The 19901-nt window shown below is 38.1% G+C and overlaps 1 protein-coding gene across 7 annotated transcripts in view; it reads left to right on the top strand.

Moving 5' to 3' along the window:
* MAGI2 (membrane associated guanylate kinase, WW and PDZ domain containing 2) overlaps window positions 1-19901 on the top strand; it is a 699053-nt gene that overhangs the window by 299781 nt on the left and 379371 nt on the right. The window contains exon 1 of one of the 7 annotated variants that reach the window (XM_052680842.1): window positions 17733-18091. The exons of the other annotated variants lie outside the window; for them this stretch is intronic. The gene's annotated coding sequence lies outside the window, so the exon portion shown is untranslated. Of the gene's footprint in view, window positions 1-17732; window positions 18092-19901 lie in introns of those variants that run through there. 7 annotated transcript variants of the gene reach the window in all.

Genomic DNA, 19901 nt, shown 5'->3' with positions numbered 1-19901 from the left:
CAGATTGCAGTTTAGTTCAGCTCCTCCATTTTCAGGAGCTAACCGTATTCTTTCACTAAGAAATAACAGCTCAGCACACTCCTTCATCAGACAGTCCCTCTGCTGATTGCTAAGAAACCATGCAAAGAGTCTGAGGTTGGAAACACCAGTCCTGCATGTATTCTTCCAAAAGTAAAGAAATTTGTAGCATATGCCTTTTATTACTTTGTATTTAGAAGTAGTGTAACCCACACAGACAGAAGCTATTTATATTTCAGAAAAACTACCAATAAAAAAATCTCAGTCTCTTAGTAACTACAGCATCCAACAATTGTAGTTATTATTATTACTCTTCCATCCTGTTAATATGGTCAAGAATGGGAAAAAAAAATGTTTCCTTTTGCCCCACTGCAGTAGCATCTCAGCATTCAGCCTTTCTGGCCACAGCCAGAGCCGACTAAATCAAGTCCTACGTAAATATATATATGTGTTTTTATATTTTAGCACCCAGAAAATTCAGTGTCCCTGAAATAGTTGAAACCACAACTAGAAAACCAAAATTCAACAGAAGTGAAATTCCAGTTTTTGGAAATTAGCCCAACAGATGAATTGAAATGTATACAATTTGGCTACAGATCTATAAACTTCCCTCTTTAGCCTATTTCATAAACTAACCACTGATACCTTCACCTATCAAAATCAAATTGTGGGAAATAAGGAAATAAATGATTAATCTTTGCTCTCCTCTTTCATAGCAGTGGTCTGCCACAACTTTTTGCCATTCTGTTTTTGCAGATAATATGAGAGAATATTGGAAAAGTACTTCACTTATTCCAAAGCAGCACAGTATTTTTTGGCCTTTAACTCAGTATATCGTCTTACCTCTCTGCCATGTTATGTGCTGCTTTTGGAGATGGGCTGTCACAGATATTCCCAGTGGCTTTTGCAAGCTTCAGAGGTAGAACTGAAGTGAGTTAGACTGGGCTGTCATGTACTGTAATTCTTTATTTTATACTCTTCAGAAGGTTTAATTTTTCTGAATTGATGTTCTGTAAACTGTGAGAGTCCTAAATCTGTATTAACAAAGGTTTTACTCATTAATTTATTTTGTCAAATAATGTGATAATGTGAAATGCAGGAGGATATAGATTTATATCTTATTTCTTTCAGAGATGTTGACTGTAAGAATGAATAGCTAAACTCAATAAGCCACCCATACCACCAAAACAAACAAACAAAAAGAAAAGAAAAGAAAAAAACCTAAGACTTAATGAGGAGTCAGAGGCACAATCATTACATGCATAAAAAATGTTTATAGCAGAGTGAGGAAGAGCATTTCAATGAAATGCTGAGGATGCCCCTACCTCAGTGTGAGTATTTCCAGAAAAGTACATATGATTGTTTGTAATACATAAAAGGTTTTGTTTTAAATGGCGAAATAATTTGCTTATCTATTTTGTCCTGATAATAATGCAAATGTTATAAAGATACAATCTTGGTTTGTATCTGTGCCATGCAGGGATAATCAATGTAAACTTGAACAAAGTATGAACGAAGGAGTTTTAGATTTTTGTGTAAGACCTTGACTACTTTCCAGACAAATACAGAAAATCATGTCCTACACTTACAGATTATTGTATTTGGGATATAATGTTGGATTCACAGCAAAATTACAAAGTTGTTACATACTGTGATTTTTCTTGAGGGAAATATGTCTTTTCCTTTACACCTGCAAGCCTGAAGATTTCACATCTTTTCTTATTATTCAAAGAACTGATAATATAGATGTTATGCTCATAGAAATTCACATGCATATAATGTTTCCTACAATGGTCCCATGTACTTTGTGAGCATAATTAAGCCCTGCAGCACTGCTAAGTTGCCCTCCTGTTTCATAAATGAGGAAACTGAGGCACTGCCGTCCTGAGTTTCTCATACTCATTTAACAGGAAGTGAAGGACTCTGACTGCCAGCTGGTTGATGTGAACGGTAACAATGCACGGCCTCCATTAACCTGATCTGACTTCAAGTACTGCCATTTCTTTACAATTTTGTACAACAAATGTTTCATTTGCATTAAGCTGTAATGTTTGTTAACATTTATATTTCATCAGCTACCTCAGTTCCACATGGCTCTTTCAGAAAGTCCAACTTTTCTAAGCCGCATCATAAATCCGTTTTTATATACTCACATTTTTCCCTTTTTTTTTTCCCCATTGAGTTTCTACCCTTCTCTGCAAAATCTCATCACTATGACCATGCAGCACACTAAGCACACTTTAAAATTCTTTTTTACTTTCCTGATGATTTGTTTCATTAGTGACATTCTTCAAATCAAATGTACCTAATCCATGGTTCAGTCTACTAACGGGAAATCGGTTCAGTGAACAGGGATTTATATAACAAAAGAAGTGCTCACTTAGGGAGTACTTTTAATACTTCATTCATTGAAAAAAAATGCTAACCTTCAGATTTTTCTGACTTTAATGCTCTGGTGTTTCAGTTTGGACTTAACTGTAAATGAAAGCCTTCGAAAGCCATATAATCCATCTCTCTCATATTTGCTGAAGCACAAGTTTCATGGTACATGAACATTTTTTGTTTCTTTCTTTTTTCTTTTTTTTTCTTTTTTTTTTTTTTTTGTGTGTGTGTGTGTGTATTGTAATTATATCAACTATGTTACTTCCAGGCATGCTTAATTCTGTTGTCTGTTCTACTTTGCAATTCTTATCAAAGGCCCAAATGTCTATTGTGTTTTATATTTATATATATATATATTTTTTTTTTTTTAGAGATTGTAATCCCTGCATCTGATTATTATTTTTTGGGGGAAGGGTGGAAGGTGGAGTTGGAAATGTTCTCCTTTCTATGTTAGCTGTAATTCAGCTACTGGGGTCCTGAGGCTCACTTGGTGTTCTGTTTTGAGTTGTGGTAATGTAGAGAAACGCTCTTCTTACTAAATAGGTCTTGCTTTTGTATGCACAGATTTTTAACTGTTTCCTGAGATGAGAATTTCCTGTATTTCTGTGATGAGAAGAAGTATATATTTCTCTTAGATTTTCCAGGGAAGTACTGATATAGGAAACTAAACTTGACTGCAAGTTACTGGATTATCTTATCACCTCACCAATTAGTTTAATTTACTGAACAATTCAGTCTTCTACGGAAAGACCAAAATCTGCTGTCATCACCACGAGTGTTAGCTTGGCTAGTTTACAAAATTGTTAATCAATTCTGTTAATCTAGAAAGCTGGACTTCAGTGTCAGGGAATGAAAGCAAGCAAAACCCCACACAAATGTTTCAAGATAACATCTTCAGGAAAATGGGACGGAGCTCAATGAAAGATTGTGCCAAATTTTCCTTCAAAAAAGAATGATTCTGTAGTGTTTTTTATTATAGTATATAGGTCATAAAATAGCAAGCCCTTTATACTAAGTTATGTCATGTTTCTTTTATTCTTTCATTTTTAAATCTAGTAAAATAACCTCTGTCCCTGAATGCAAATGACATTGCACAGTTCTACTGGGATTAAATTATTATCATTCCATTTTACAATAGAACCATTGTAGAGTCCATATATGTAGAGTCCATTTTACAATAGAGGTAGGAAGGTATGATGATATATATAAATGATGATCAGATTTGGATGAAAATAGGGTTCTGAAGAAAGGAAACAAAAAAAGCTCATCTATAGTCATAGAATCACTAAGGTTCATCCTTGGTGGTTCACAAGATCATCCAGTCCAACTGTTCACCTTTCACCAGTAGTTTTCATTAAACGGTGTTCCTCAACACAATGTCTGAATGTTCCTTGGACACTTCCAGGATCACTGACTTCACCACCTTCCTAGGCAATGCATTCTAACACTTGACCACTCTTGTGGAGAAGTATTTCCTAATGTCCAGCTTGAATCTCTCCTTGAGGCCATTTCCTATAATCCTATCACACAGAGAGGAAGCCAACCCCCAGCTCACTACAGCCTCCCTTCAGGTAGTAATAGAGAGCGATAAGGTCTCCTTTGAGCCTCCTCTTCTCCAGGCTAAACAATCCCAACTCCCTCAGCCACTCCTCATAAGGCCTGTGCTCCAGACCTGTCACCAGCTTAGTTGTCCTTCTCTGGTCATGCTTTAGAGCCTCAATGTCTTTCTTCCAGTGAGGAGACCAAAACTGAACACAGTACACAAGGAGCGGTACTCACCAGTGCTGAGTGCAGAGGTACAATTACTTCCTTGCTTCTGCTAGCAGCACTATTTCTGATACAAGCAAGGATGCCATTGGCCTTCTTGGCCACCTGGGCACATTGCTGGCTCATGTTCAGCCAAGTATTGACCAATACCCCCAGGTCTGTTTCCTCTACACAGTCTTCCAGCCACTCTGCCCCAAGCCTGTAGCGTCGCCTGGGGTTGTTGTGGCCAAAGTGCGGGACACAACAGTTGGTCTTGTTGAACCTCATCCCATTGGTGTCAGCCCAGCAAACCAGCCTGTCCAGATCCCTCTGTAGGGCCTTGCTAACCCCAGGCAGATCAGCACTTCCTACCAGCTTGATGTCTTTATCTGCAAACTTACTGTATACTCAATGCTCTCATCCAGGACATCAATAAAGATATTGAAGAGGCACCAGCACCTACCCCTGGGGAACACCACTCATGACCAGTGATATGAGCAAGAATTATGTAGCATAATTTTATAATCTTCACAGATAGTTGAAATGCTTTTTCCTTATGATTTGTCTCACAGATTTTCCAATGCAATTCAATGGAATTTGATCAGTCTTTGCAAACTGTATCCACATCATCATGAGTCAGGTGCATATCATCTACACACACATTCATAATTCTCAAAGAGGTGTCTTTGATCTGCTTTCAGTCACAGCAGTGATCCAGCTCATCACTCATTTCTAATGATTCTCTTCTTTCCCTCTGGGATACTTATCTCATTAAATGAGCGGCATAGATGACAGTTTTAACCATGCCCTAAACAGGACAGAAATTCCTGCGAATATGCCCTTCTGAAAGACAGAACAGAAGCAGTCCACCCAATCACTATCAAGTTTTAAATTCAGAATATGCTTTCTGTTACCTGGTCTGAAAGCAATAAAATCTTCATATTCCACTCAGTTGATTTTCCTGTTGTTGTAAAAAGCCAGTAGTATTCAATAGGCTACAGTACTACTGATTCTTAGTATTGATTTTGCATTGATTAAGCAATTTGTTCTTATTTAAGAATATTTGTAAAATGGAATGTTTTGTTAGGGCATGAAAAAGTTGACTAGCAGAAAAAGAATTCCAAAAGTTTACAGTAGTGCCTGCAGTACCTTCTCTTACTGATTAGTAACTACTATTCCTTATACACAGTTGAGATAACTTAATATACATGAAAACTACTGCCTACTCCATTACTTGAAATAAAACAACACTTGTCTACAAGACAAAAATCCACCATTTCTTTCAAGATCCAGGGAAAGTTATGGAGCAAATCATCTTGGATGAGATCACACAGCATGTGTGTGGCATCCGGGGAAGCAGGCACAGCCAGCACGGGTTCATGAAAGGCAGGTCATGCTTGACCAACCTCATCTTCTTCTATGGCTGGGTGACCAGACTAGTAGATGACGAAAAGGCTGTTGATGTAGTCTACCTAGAATTCAGCAAAGCCTTTGACATGATTTCTCACATTATTCTCCTGGGAAAACTGGCTGCCTGTGGCCTGGAAGGTATATCCTTTTTTTGGTAAGGAACAGGTGGTGTCCCCCAGGTGTCGGTGCTGGGGCTCATCTTGTTTAATATAGTTATTGATGACCTAGATGAGGGGATTGAGTGCACCCTCAGTAAGTTTGCAGATGACGCCAAGTTGAAAGGTGGTGTTGATTTGCCTGAGGGTAGGGAGGCCCTTCAGAGGGATCTAGATAAGCTGGGCTGAGGTGAATGGGATGGGGTTCAACAAGGCCAAGTGTCTTTGGCCACAATAACCCCATGCAGTGTTATAGGCTTGGGGATGAAAGGCTGGATAATTGTGAAGAGGAAAGAGACCTGGGGGTGTTGGTTGATGCTTGGCTGAACATGAGCCGACAGTGTGCCCAGGTGGCCAAGAGGGCCAACGGCATCCTGGCCTGCATTAGAAATGGTGTGGCCAGCAGGAGCAGGGAGGTGATCATCCCCCTCTACTCAGCACTGGTGAGGCCGCACCTCGAGTGCTGTGTTCAGTTTTGGGCCCCTCAATACAAGAAAGACATTGAGGCCCTGGAACATGTCCAGAGAAGGGCAACGAAACTGTGAGGGGTCTGGAGCACAAGTCTTATGAGGAGCGGCTGAGGGAGCTGGGATTGTTCAGTCTGGAGAAGAGGAGGCTCAGGGGAGACCTCACTGCACTGTACAACTTCCTGAAGGGAGGTTGTGATGAGGAGGAGTTCGGCCTCTTCTCTCAGGCAACGAACAGCACCCAGGGGAATGGCTGCAAGTTGCACCAGAGGAGGTTTAGGTTAGACATAAGGAAGAACTTTTTCTCTCAGAGAGTGGTCAGGCGCTGCAATGGCTGCCCAGGGAGGTTGAGGAGTCATCATCCCTGGCAGAGGTCAAGAGGCATCTGGATGAAGAGCTATGAGATATGGTTTAGTTTGTGGTGGCAATGGTGATGGGAGGACACTTGGACAAGATGATATTGTAGGTCCTTTCCAACCTTGTGATTCTATGATTCTATGATTCCTTGTAAATCTCAGGGAGTACTAGAGGTACACTTAAGATCCATAAACTAAACAATGTCTCAACTTTCATTTAGGGGACACTAGAAGAATGACATTAATCCTACTCTCCTTTTACAATGAAAAGTTTTTCAGGATCATCTTTTAATGGAACAGCAAGGCAGAAAGATTTGCAGAAAAATATCCAGTTTGTATTTTGTGCTTGCTAGGCTATACGGATCTTTTAGCAACAGTACTAGAAATTTGTTGCTTAAAGATAGTATTTGTCAAATTTTGTATCAGAAATTAAGATAACATTCTGAATCTGAAAGGGTTGAATGAATATATACAGGATTTTGTTAGATGTAACCTTTGACACAAGAATTTTGTCTTACTGGAAAGCGGGTGCAGTGAGGTAAGCTGTGATATTAGAAATCTTGACATGCATGTCAAAGATGGGTTTCTCTTCATGTGAGAAGTTGATCCCCAGAATAAAGAAAAATGCAGTAGAAAAAAAAGCAAGATTAGTCTGTTAGCATTGGGTCTGACTGGGTAAAGGCCTGGCACTGTGGAAAATCTACAGCTGCCTAAATTCTGAGGAGACTGTGTGCTTTGGGTGCCAGCTCATAATTGTACATAAGATAAAATTTTCAGCTGAAGTATCGCTAAAGGTTCAGCTCTTACTATTACTTATGACTTTAACATATAGAAACTGCAACTGTTCATCTGTACTTTAACATTTTCTGATGTTGCCATCACATAGGGTGTAAGACAGATAAATTATTGCATTTTTTAGGTAATCTGTTAATAAAAATTATTTAGCATTATTTAAAAAACATCTTAGTATCCTGCATTAGCTTCATTTTCAACTAAACAGAATCACTTTCGAATTCAGGGATTTTCTGTAAAATCTTTGCTGGTCAAGTTTCTTCTACCAAAAGTGTGGTTCCTTACTGAGTTGCGGATAATTTCTGATCCCAAGATTTTCAAGATGTTCAAGATGTTTACAGAGAAAATACTTCTATTTGTGCTAACAAAAAAAAAAAAAAAAAAAAAAAAAAAAAAGAAAGAAAGAAAACAACAAGAACAAAAGAGCCAATGGAGATCAAGTATTATTTATTAGCAACAGACAGATTTGACTTCCATGTGGCATACAGTGTCAGTGCCTATAAAGTGAGTTGCATTATTTGATCTTTGAAGGCATGAAATACTAGAATTAGCAATTGCATAATAAAGAGCAACTGGCATGGTATTAGTTTTGGTTTGCCTTCCTCTGTATATTTCCTGTATGGAAATAGGACCTGTTTTTTTCAGCCACTCTGAAATCTCCCCAGGAAAGAGATTCTTCCATAGCTCAGCATACTCTGTGGCCTCACATTCAACTCCAAACTATAAACTTCTACTGCAGAGAGTAACTTCAGCCAGGGCTATTATTCATCCACAGTTGCCATGTTATTTAGTCACCTATACATTAATCCATGATCCATCTTAAGACTATAGTGCATTGCTAGTGTTTGGAAATGTTGAATATGTTTGAATATTTGGTGTCCTCTGGTGTCTCTACAGGATGTAAGTCATTTTTTTGAGAATATGTGGGCTTTACCCTTCAGACCTCACATTTTATAATGCTTGATTTTCCTACCACGTACTGAGAAATGCTGTGACTGGAAGGGGATTTCTGGCAGAAGGTGCCTTGGAGACAATATAAGCAGTTCTCACAAGATTTCAGCAGTTTGACTGTGTTTTCATTTAAGGCCAAATGTTTTTGGTTTTTTTTTCCTGTCTGAATTTTCTAAAGCACATTACATGGGTGTTTTGTTTGTTGTGAAGAGAGAAAGAAAGGCTGCCTCTGATTCATTCCTAGGGAGGCCATTGCTGAAGATGCACTCAGAAATTCATATATCACAGTAAACCTACAAAAGCCACAGAGTAAAAAGAGAGATGTGAAATATACTTACAGAACTCCACCACCATTTTAAAAAGAAAGAATGCTTGCATGCTGTCAAATCCACAAAATTGGTCTTTTACAAATCTGGTGGTTGATCTCAAGAATGAACTTTTTACTCAAGCTTTCTTATCTGCCTTACTCATTTGTGTCTTCTGTCAATTGCTTGTAATTTATTTTTTAATTGGCTTTCATCTTCAGATTTAGCAGGGGAGACAGAAGGATGCACAGATAAATATAGATGTAGAAATCATATCCATATCTTCCTTACTTACTTTCCTTAGTGACTTTCCTCTCGTAATGTCATCACAAAACCTTATTTTCCATAAGAAACCAACCTAAAAATTGCTGTGAGTTACACTAATGAATCTACACTGACTTTTGGGAATCATTCTTGATTTATGTCAGTCTGAGAGTTATTTAAACTCTGAGCCTTAATGAGATAATTTAGGTACAGATCCTGCCAGGGCATAGCATGTGGCTTTTTACAGGTGAACAATTCCATTGAACAGGCTCAGATTTTCACCTTGTAAGTATTTGCATCTTCAGATATTTAGTTACAATTTCAAGCTCTGACTAGTCTCTTTAAGCTTTAAAGAGAACATGTATCATTCAAATGTGTTTAATACTTGAAAGAAGATTAGTAATTGCAACTATTATGACTATAGTGAAAATTTATGTCTGCAATCATGATAATTTCTGATTCAGAGTTACTATAAAGTAACAGTACACAATGTACAAGAATGCCATACCTCTGACTCAGAAATATTTTAGAACAACAATATTAAAACGCATGATACAATACTTCTACTGCATATTCCGTGGTGGTTTCACGCTAATGTCTAAATAGACTCCACCACATTGCTTTCTCACCCTTGCTTCTCAAAGGAAGAAGGGAAGAAGGTACAAAAGAATAGGGCTTAAGGGTTGAGATGAAAACAGAGAGATTGCTCATGAATTATTGAAAAAGACTTGATATAATGAGATTAATATAATTTATTGCCTATTATTTTCAGTCTGGGGCAGTGAGAAACTAAAAGCCAACTTAAAATACTGTCCCCCCACATACAGCCTTTTCTACATTCTCCCTTCCCATCCCTCCCTCCAGGTGTTGCAGGGAAACAGGGAATGAGAGCTACAGTCATACGTAATGCTTCATTTCCACTGCTTTTTTATGGCCACTCTGCCTGTGCTTTAGCGTGTTTTCCCTCTCAGTGATGAGATTGTTCCTAAACTGATCCCAAGTGGGCTTCCCACAAACTTCTACTTCTCAACGTTGGTCCATAGCTTTGAACTCATCCTTCACACACTACTCCAAAACTGTCCCCACGGGCAGCAGCTCCCCCAGCCTGCCTGCCCCACCACAATCCTCTCCACAAATTGCAGCTCGGGCCCAGGGCTGCTTCTGTGGGCATATTCATGGGCTGTGCTTACTTCCGGCCACATCCACTGGTGCAGAGTGGGCTACTCCATAGCTGCACATGAAGATCTGTTCTGTGTAGTGTCCATGAGCTGCAAGGAACTTCTCCATGTCTAGAGCACCTCATGCTTTCCTGTAACACAACTGATGTCCCTCATGGCTCATCTCTGGCCAGCAGTGGGTGCCTTTTGGAGCCTCTTGTAACTGGCTCTCATCTGACATGTGGCAGTTTCTGAGCTCTTCTCACAGAAGACAGCCTCTCAAAAATAAATAAATAAAGAAGTAAATACAAGTCTTGCAGTGTGTTTGAAGAAGGGAAGGGAGAACATTCTGTTCCTGAGAAGTAGGAAAGTTGCTGCAAAAGCAAATGTCACTTCAAAAGAAAAAAACAATTTGAAGACTAGGAAAGGAAAGATGTAGCAGTAATAATAAATGCGTATTAATAAACTGCGTAATAATAACATACACACAGAACAGCAGGGGAAGATAATCCGTGTGAAAGGAAAGTGCTTTTTACTCTGTGCTGCTGGGCTGCTCGCGGCCGAAGAGAGAGCGGCTGCGGCAGGGACTGCCGCTCTCCAAGGTGCTGAACAGAGATGAACCACGGGACTGAACGGAGAGGGGCAGGCTGAGGAGTGAGGGGAGTCGTTTAAACCGGAGACGAAGTAAAACCAAAATTCCCCGAAAAAAAAAAAAAAAAAAAAAAAAAAAGGATTAAAATGTTTACAGGAAGCCAAATCATACAAACGTTACATTTTTTTTTTTTTTTGTACATTTAATTTCATTTATTTAATTAATTATCGGATTTGAGATTGTACATCTTGTGCCATTACACTAAGGTTCTTATTGGTAACACATATCTGTGTGTTTCTGCATACTCATGTGCAATATTTACTAAAGGTTTGTTTTACTAATACTAGCTTCCACTGTAGCATTCCTTGTGAATTAGATCTAATCAGTGATATACTTCCATTCTGCTGCTCATACTGAGTTAATTCCCTCTTCCAGTGGGCAAGCACACTGCAGAGTGTTTCATTTACTTGTCATGGTGAGATCAAGAAATCTATTGTTAATTATTATGGTTTCAATTCCCAACTCAGCTGCCTGTGTCAGATGTGCCATTGTGTGTGTATTTGACTATTAATGAGTAAATGGAATATTACTATATGCTTTATGAATATGAGGCTTCTTGTAGACATACTTTTCCAGAAAGAAATATTAATAATAGTACCAGAAAAAATCTGACCTTTTTTTGCACAGCTGTCCAATAACTGATTTAAACACAAATCTGAAATTATCACTTATGTGTGCTCACATTATATGTTTAGTATACGAAAGATATTTTAAAACAACATAAAAAGATTGATTAAATACTACTAGTAGTAACATTTAAATGTTTCTATTAACAGGAAAAATGTTCCTACATATATGTAAAATTATGAAACTATAGCAAAAAATAACAATTAATATTCATCAAGTGCCCATTATACTTCATATTTACAAATAGATGCATTTGTATTTATGCTTTTGAGTAATTTCGTCATAGCTTTCTGTTAAGAGCTATTGATTTAAACAAACAAACAAACAAATAAGAATTTAAGTTTAAAATTCTAACCTGTGGAGCTCCAAGTAAGTCCCACACATTGGAAGTTTTAGAATGTAAGTGCAGTAGTATGGAAAAATGTATATATTCTCTTTTCATATGACATGGGAGGAAAAAAAAGAAACAAAAACGAAAAAACAGAAAACAAGTAACAATTTTCAATTCTTATATCTCTCCAGTACAATGATGTTCAAAAGTTAAAATCAGCCATTTCATGATAAAATTCTTGTTCACCAAAGAGAAATGAAACTTACAGTCCCTTATAAGTCACTATAGGATTTAAAATAACAAATGTGGTACCATTCTGTAAGCAGTGAATTTCGGAGTTGGAAGGAAATTATCAACAAATGTGCATAGTCACAGATACAGAAGGACATTCCAGAACTAGTTTTGAATAAAATAGTTCACATGCTGTAAACTTAGAGCAGGTAGAGCTTTGGTTTTAGTAGGCAATGCCACATGAGTTGCGTAATTATGCTGCTGTTTAATAAAGACTTTGGCATCTCCATACAATACTTATTCTCTGGGAAGAAGGGAAAGAGGTCCTATAATAAAAGAAGTCTGCAGAGTGAGTCAATCAAATGCCACTGGAAGAAGAGGTCGGCACTGTGAATATACCAGTAATTGACATCTTGTGGATACCCCCACTGTAATCCAATTAAACTTTATTGAATTCCAACAGGGGGAAGCAGTAGAGTTGCAAATCCTCACTTCTGTGCTACTATAGGCCTTCCTCTTTAGAGGCACAGGAAACCAATTAAAAACTTACTTATCCAAAATAGCACACTTAATGAAAACACTGTCTGGAGAGGACTATAATTATCTTCTTCTTCTCGTCATGGGCCTGTACATGCATTATACAGTCTTAGAGAGAGAGAAATGGTAGAGTTATCCAAAGAAAAACACATAAAACACTTTCCAGTTTTTTATTTTGCTATCCACCTGTTTCTATTTAAGTTATTGACATTGTGGTGCTTATCAATTAGATTATGGTATTTGGTCTTTCTGAAACGTGTCTCACAATTGGTTGGCAAATGAAAAGGTAAGAATTTTTGTAAATGTTAGAGGTAACATTCCCTGAGCCCTCTACAAATTGATGAGGCCTATGTGCAAAATTTATGTAATGGAATGACTGCCTTTTCATGAATGGAATGTGATGCACATGCATAGACACCTACAGCACTGCAGACATCTTAGATGCAGAAATAAATTGTGTACAAGTCTTTCTTCTTGTTATTTAGCAGTATGAAACTGTAGTTCTATTTTTGTTTGTTTGTTTGTTTGTTTGTTTTGTTACTGCTTTATATGGATAGGAATTATTCAGACTAATGATCATTAGCATAGATACGCACACACGTACACATGTATATATACACCAAAGTCAAGGGCAATGATTCTATGATTCTATGATTCTGTGATAAAGCCTTTGTATCTTGAGCATGCCTTCAATGTGTACCTGAGCTCTAGGTTCTAGACTATTAGGATATTAGCTCTGAGACTTTTAAGTGGGTATACATAGTCCAAACTCTTGTTTTTGTATTCTTAAAAGCTTTCCTTTAGCACTGACTTCTGAAACAAGAAGAATGATCTACTGTTGACATCAGCGTTGAATGGTGTCCTGCTTGATTTCCATTTTGCTCATGAAGTTTCTTTAGAAGTGGTGTGACTCTTTTATTGATTCCAAATTAAAAACAGCATGAATGTCCTACCAAGATGGCTAATGTACTACCACCTCAACTTAAAGAATTTTGTTTATCCTTATTCTTCAATTTTTTTTTTTTTTTGTCAATAATTTTTCATCTGATCTTTGAAGAAGAGAAGGCACCCATGCTCTCATACTGTGCCTTCCCATAATTTGACAAGACAACGCAGGAGATCCAAGGGATACTGGTATTAACCTTGCTCATCATGTCTTGCTTGTTTATGTCGTTTTTAGAAGTCAGAGATAATGACAAATTCATTCCACAGAGAGGTCTGCATTAATTGCTGTCTCTAGCATAGGTCACAGCCTACACATGTCAAATGGCCTATTTATGTCACTGGAATAGGACAATGTCTGTACCTCAACCTTCTTTGTTTCTCTTTCCTCTTGGCAACGTTTCTCCTCCGAACACAAAGGACTGTAGGTACACCCAAAAAACAAACTTAATTGATTCCAAAATTGTTAACTGTCATGATTATTTTTTCTGGTATTTCTGATGGGATAAGTCACTTAGAACACAGTCAGTGCTAATTTTGTAATCGTTTCCTCAATTGTGTATATTATGTGCATAACGTATGCATTTAGATATTTTTACTTATCAATAATATTGATATAAAGTCTCAGAAGTTGAGTTTTGTCTCCTTTTACAATACTTTTGAAACATGGACTTGAAAATTCTACTTCTGAAACATAAAAGAAAAGCAAAGCATTCATGCTTGCTTGCTGCACAAAGTTCAAAGTCTTCATAAACTTACATCCCTTTTCCTATTGACTGGATACAGTTCTGTTTTAAGCGTGCACCTCTTTTACTTGCATGTAAATTAATTGTGAAACAGCACAGCCTAGTTCTATGGCTTTTTTTTTTTTTTTAATCAATCTGGCCTTAAGGATTTATATTACGATACTATATTACAAATAAAATGGATTTTGTTTTTTGTTTTTTAATGTTGATATATGCATTTGTTTACTGTTTTAAAATCAACATTGCGAATACTGAGAGTATTTCTATAATAAAGTAGACCATTAATTTATTTTCATCATGCCTCAATAATTTGATTAGTATTTGTTGTTGTTCAAATTAAAGCTCTAATTTTTAAAACAGTATAATTTAAAACCACTGATTTTGTCAGGAAACTTTCAAATTCCTCTGAGGAAATTACCAGAGATAGACTCAGTGATAAAAAAATATACTATTTACTTCTTGAGGAGTAAAATATCAGTTTGTACAATTTTATTGTGAGAAGTATTTCTGCACGCTATTTCCAAAGCATAATTATTGTCTCCATGTTTGAGACAGATTTTCATCCATATTTATTCCACGATTTTGACTAATTATATTTACTTCTATGCATATATACCTATATATCTGTGTATGTATAAATATACCTCTTAGATGGAAGATAATCTTCCCATCTCTTCCAGCGGATTAGTCTTGTAGTTATCACTGCATCATCACATACATCAGAAATTCTTGTTCTTTTCATGTTGCATATCAGCTTAGAGATTACAAGAGGGTTAATAGGAAGTCTAAAATCATTATTTTATTTCTTAGAAATTAAATGACTCTCTTTGTATTTTCATAAACTAAATTGAGCATTAGACAAATGATTACAGCATTTCATTGTTGAAAATATATAGTATGTTCTGCTTTGCTAAACTGAATGTTTTTGGATGCCATCACACGCATACATAAGATGGGATACTCCTGCTCTTCAAGAAACTCACTTAGTTCAACAGGATCCCTGGGCACATTGTGACTCAAGTGCATGCTAGTTTTTGTTCACATTAGGCTGGAAATACTGTCTTGCAGCCCCATGATTTACATGGTATTATCACTACTGTGAGTGGGTATTTGTCTTTTCAGCAGTGACACTTGAAGCCTGTTTATTTCCTCAATATATGTATTACATTGACTTTATACCCAATAAGAGATTGCTGCTGATTTCTGAGATAGAAAACGCTAACTTGCATGCAATTCCGTTATGAGTTCCAAAGAAATGTGGGTAAGAAATACTTTGTATGAGCCTTATCAGATGATTTTTTTCAGTTGAGTATATTCTATTTGATCCATTCTAGCAAATAATTACACTTATTTCACTACTGCTATTTCAGGAGGGTGAAGTGAAAAATCTTTTCTCTGCAGAGTCCCCAAAACTTGCAGAATACTACTTACAACTAGAAAATGAGATATTTGATTTGGAACTGCCTAGTTGTTTTGTCTTCATATGGTACCTATGGCCTTATTTCTGTGTTTGTTGAAAAGGTGTTTGAGTGTTACGGAGGAAGGCACTTCTTCTACAAGGACATACTTACCTTAGCAGGTTAAGTTCCTAATTTTTTTTCAGCATTTAATCTAACAAAATCTAGCACAAGCTAAACTCCAGAGCTTTATATATATATATATATATATGTATATATATATATATGTATATGTATGTATATATATATATATATATATATATGAACAATGTTAAAAAGTTTCCCATTTGTGTACCTTGTATCATCAAAAATGATTACATGGAAAGGGAAGGGTGGAAATATGAGTTCTGTGTATTGTGTCATAGAAACTGAATTGTGGTCTGTGAGCGGACATGCAGTTAATATGAGAAGGGTAAATGGTCATTTATGATATTACTGGAAGCATTGGGAAGTATTGGAAGAGCCTGTGCTGGATGATGGATGGATGAGTAGGCTTTCTGGCTTTAACTTGAGACTCTAAGAATCTTAGGAGGCCAGGCTTAAATTTGCTCTGGAATAGTGATACATCTATACATTTCAAGTATTTCAGACTGATGAAATATGAATACCTACTTTACACTGTCTGCCCAGTTTTGCAAATATTTCCTGTTTCCTAACATTTTACAGTAAGTGCAAAGAAGATATGTGGGTTGCTCTGAAAGTAATGCCTCCTATTTATTTCCATGGAAACTACAACAGAGAGTACTCTTTGATAGAGCAAATATTCTCAGCTACAAAACACTATTTTTCAACATGGTCACTACCATTTGTTCTGCATTTTGCCTGCATGCCACGCTCATAAAAATCTGCACCAGCAAAGGTGTCTCACTGTCACTGTCATGACTGCTGAGACTCACCACCCACCACCTCACTGTGCTCAGGTCCACTGATTGGTGGATCTGGGTGACACTCTAGTCTCATTAAACCTTAATTCTTAGTGATAATTGGAGGTAAAAATTATTCTATCAAGATTTATAGTCTTTGTTTCTTACAAGATTTGCTCAAAACTTATTATTTACAATTAAACTTATACATTGTTAACTTTTGTGAAAATAATTGCTATTTTTGAAAGGTTGGTAATAACTGGGACTCACACAGAATCTGGGACTGCAGTTTCATTCATACTCTCTTTCAGAGTTTGAGCTCCAAACCATGCGTAGTATGGTAGCTTTAATCATGGAAAGCGAGGGAATGGTGTCATTAGATTAGCCACTCTTCATAAAGCCAGGTTTACATGTAATAGGCCTTATGTCAAAGATATTTGAAATTACAGCGTAATAATACTGGGATAATTCAGTCTGTAGAAGAGGAGACTCAGGGGAGACCTTATCACTTTTACAACTGCCTGAAAGGCTGTTGTGGTGAGGTGGGGGTTGGCCTCTTCTCAGAGGTAGCAGTGATGGGGCAAGAGATGGCCTTACATTGTGTCAGAGGAGGTTCAGTTTGGGTATTAGGAAATGTTTTTTTTCTCAGAAAGAGTGGTATGACATTGGAATAGGCTGTCCAGGAGGTGGTGAAGTAACCATTCTTGCAGGTGTTCAGGAAAGAATGGTTGTCACACTGACAGATGCGGTCTAGAGCAGTCACAGGCGTGGGTTGTTGGTTGGACTAGATTATTTTATTGGTCTTTCGCAACCTTAATGATTTTATGATTCTATGAACATATATAGAGATAATAATTGTTTTCAGTTGGATATGGATCGTTTGCTGTTCAGATGTTAAATATGGCTTCAGCATAAATATTTAAATATTGCTTTGAAAGAAAAATACAGTCGGGAGGAAGCTGAAAGGAACTTACAGAGGCAGCATAGCATCTGTTTTCCAATATGAAATACAATTAGGTACAAGGAATAACCCCTTACCTAGGGATAGCCCCTTACTTAAGGGTAACCCCTTACTTCTAACTATTTCCAGTGAGAAGTTTAATTACGTATCTTTCCACCGTGCCTGCTTTTGTGTGCTGCTGAAAGAGAACTGGAAAGCAGAAGAATGCCTAGCGATCTCTCAGAGCTGTATTTTTCCCCCTGCTTTGTAATGTTAATGGCCAGTTTGAAAACCACCACAGATCCCTGAGCACCATCCCCGAGCATCCTTTCTGTTTTTAACGGCGGGATCACCTGACCGCCACCTAAAATGCCCCCTGCGCTGGGAAGCAGCGGGGAGCGATGGGGCTGGGCTCGGCGGGGGCTGCAAGGCTGTAGGGCTGTAAGGCTGTAGGGCTGTAAGGCTGTAAGGCTGTAAGGTTGGGGTCCGTGCGGAGCCGGGCGGCCGCCGGGGGTGGGGACAGGAGAGGCAGCGCCGGGAGAGCCGCTGCCTCAGCCCTGGAGAGGCAAAACAAAAGAGCTCGGCTGCAGTTTGGTGTGTGTCTGGCTTAAGCAGAAGATTCGAGACATTCGTGCCGAAAAATCAAAGCACAGCTGAGACTACATCTTACCGGGAAGGTATTTTCTGCTTGCAGAATGGGCTGGATCGGTACAGGTGGTTTGCAGATCATGCGAAGACAGACGGGCTGAGAGCCATGGAAAGGTGGGATAACGCTCTGCCTCTCTTCCTTGCTTTTTCTTTTCTTTTTTTTTTTTTTCTTCTTTTTTTTTTTTTTCTTTTTTCTCTCTCGGTTTATAAAGCAGTGTAGCTGGGACCTGAGACAGGGTCGGTTAAAGTGATTAGATGGGCTTTAATCCCACAAAACAAAATCAGAATCAGAGGCGGTGCCGTGCCCAGCCAGATGTTCAGTGCAAACTTGGGCTGAGTCGGACTTGCCTTGCGTGGTTCTTGGGTTGCTTTTGATGTTGTCTTTGTTTAGAATAGTTCCTGTACGAAACACCATGCCTTCAGAAGGATTGCATGTTTCTTTCACAAATTGTCAGAGGACTGTTTGGTTGCTGTTCGGTTTTTGCCAAGGAAATGGCAAACGAAGGCTTTGATGATGTTTATGGGAACAGAAAGAGACAGTGACTTTGGATTTCCAGTGATGTTGGTGTGGTTGCAAGTTGAGCTGTGATTGCTGTTGTACATTGTCTGTATTGTAACAATGGGCAGTTCAAGTGGAGCAAGTTTGAATGGTCTTTCTTCAGCAATTCCGAATGTATTTCACTCTTGTGCTCTTTCGCTTCTCACCGAAAGCAAGAAATGTGATTTTTTTTTTTAATTTGAAAAAAAAGTCAACAGAATTTTTGAAAAGGGTGAAAGACTTGAATATTTCAGTGTCATACTTACATTTGCAGGGTTGTTGTTATACCAGCGTGCCTTAATAGCTAAAAGAAAGCCCAGCAATGTCTCATTTCTCTTGCTGGGCAGATGCATTTCTTTTGTTCTTGAACATTTTTCCCTGCCTTTTTAGAACAAAAGGCATTTCCTTTTTTTCCTTCATCTTTGTTTTTTCTTTAATGGCAGGAAGGGAGTTATGTACAAATTAGCAATTTTGCACAGGTTAATGCTCTGCTTCATTTTGAAGTAAACTGCCTTAAGGTATTAGGAAGAAAAGGGGTGGGCAAACAGGGGGGAGGCTTGGCCGATGTCCGAGAAATACTGAATTCAGATGGATTTAAGTCATACAGAGAAGCGTACATTTATCTGTAGCTGGATTTCAGCTCCATGTCATGCAGAATCTGCAGACCATAGCAGGGAGATTCTTAGCAACCAATAAATCAGATTTGTAATGGGCCTTTAAAATTTGTCTGTGAGGGGTGACTGCCTGGGTCCCCTTTGGCCAAATTAAGATGCAATCTGACAGTACAGTAGCATCTGTGTGCTGACATTTTTCTGGTGAACCTAGTGAAAAATGGCTCCATATCTCTTCTTCAGTTTCCAAAAGACGGTTTCTGAATAGCCATGCATTTTTCCTCTGTACTGTTGTTTGTTCTAATCACCGTTCTCCCTGATAATGTCTGACTGCCTTGTTTTGCTTTGCTCGCTTTAAAGTCTCTGTTTGAAGAGCCGAGGGACTGTGGTTGTTGTACCTAAAATAAAACAGAAAAGAACCACGTTTGTTGCAGATGAGTTGTATACATACCACTAATAAAGCAGTTTCTGCCTGTGTTGCTGAAATTAGGTAAATGGGTTGGAAAATGTGTCTTAGATAACGTGTCACCCATGATATGGGCAGAAAAAAGCACCAAGTAGTGAGGGCAACTGAGAGGTAAAACTGAAAATCCTGAAAAAAGGTGTGAGAATAGATTCCTTAACAGGCAGCAGTGCACCTGTCAGTGCAGTGCCTGTTTATCCAGGGGAGAAGTTCACAGTCAGATACTACAAGACAGAGCGGGAGAGGGAGGGGGAGAGGCACCACTTTAATTGTACTACTACAAGTGTGCTTCTGGGGAGCGCCTCGCATTGA

This window comes from Tympanuchus pallidicinctus, unplaced genomic scaffold, assembly GCF_026119805.1.
Source record: "Tympanuchus pallidicinctus isolate F22 unplaced genomic scaffold, pur_lepc_1.0 scaffold19, whole genome shotgun sequence".
NCBI classification, from domain to species: Eukaryota; Metazoa; Chordata; class Aves; order Galliformes; family Phasianidae; genus Tympanuchus; species Tympanuchus pallidicinctus.
The sequence above is the reverse complement of the archived record's forward strand: the minus strand, read 5'-3'. Positions and strand labels throughout refer to the sequence as shown.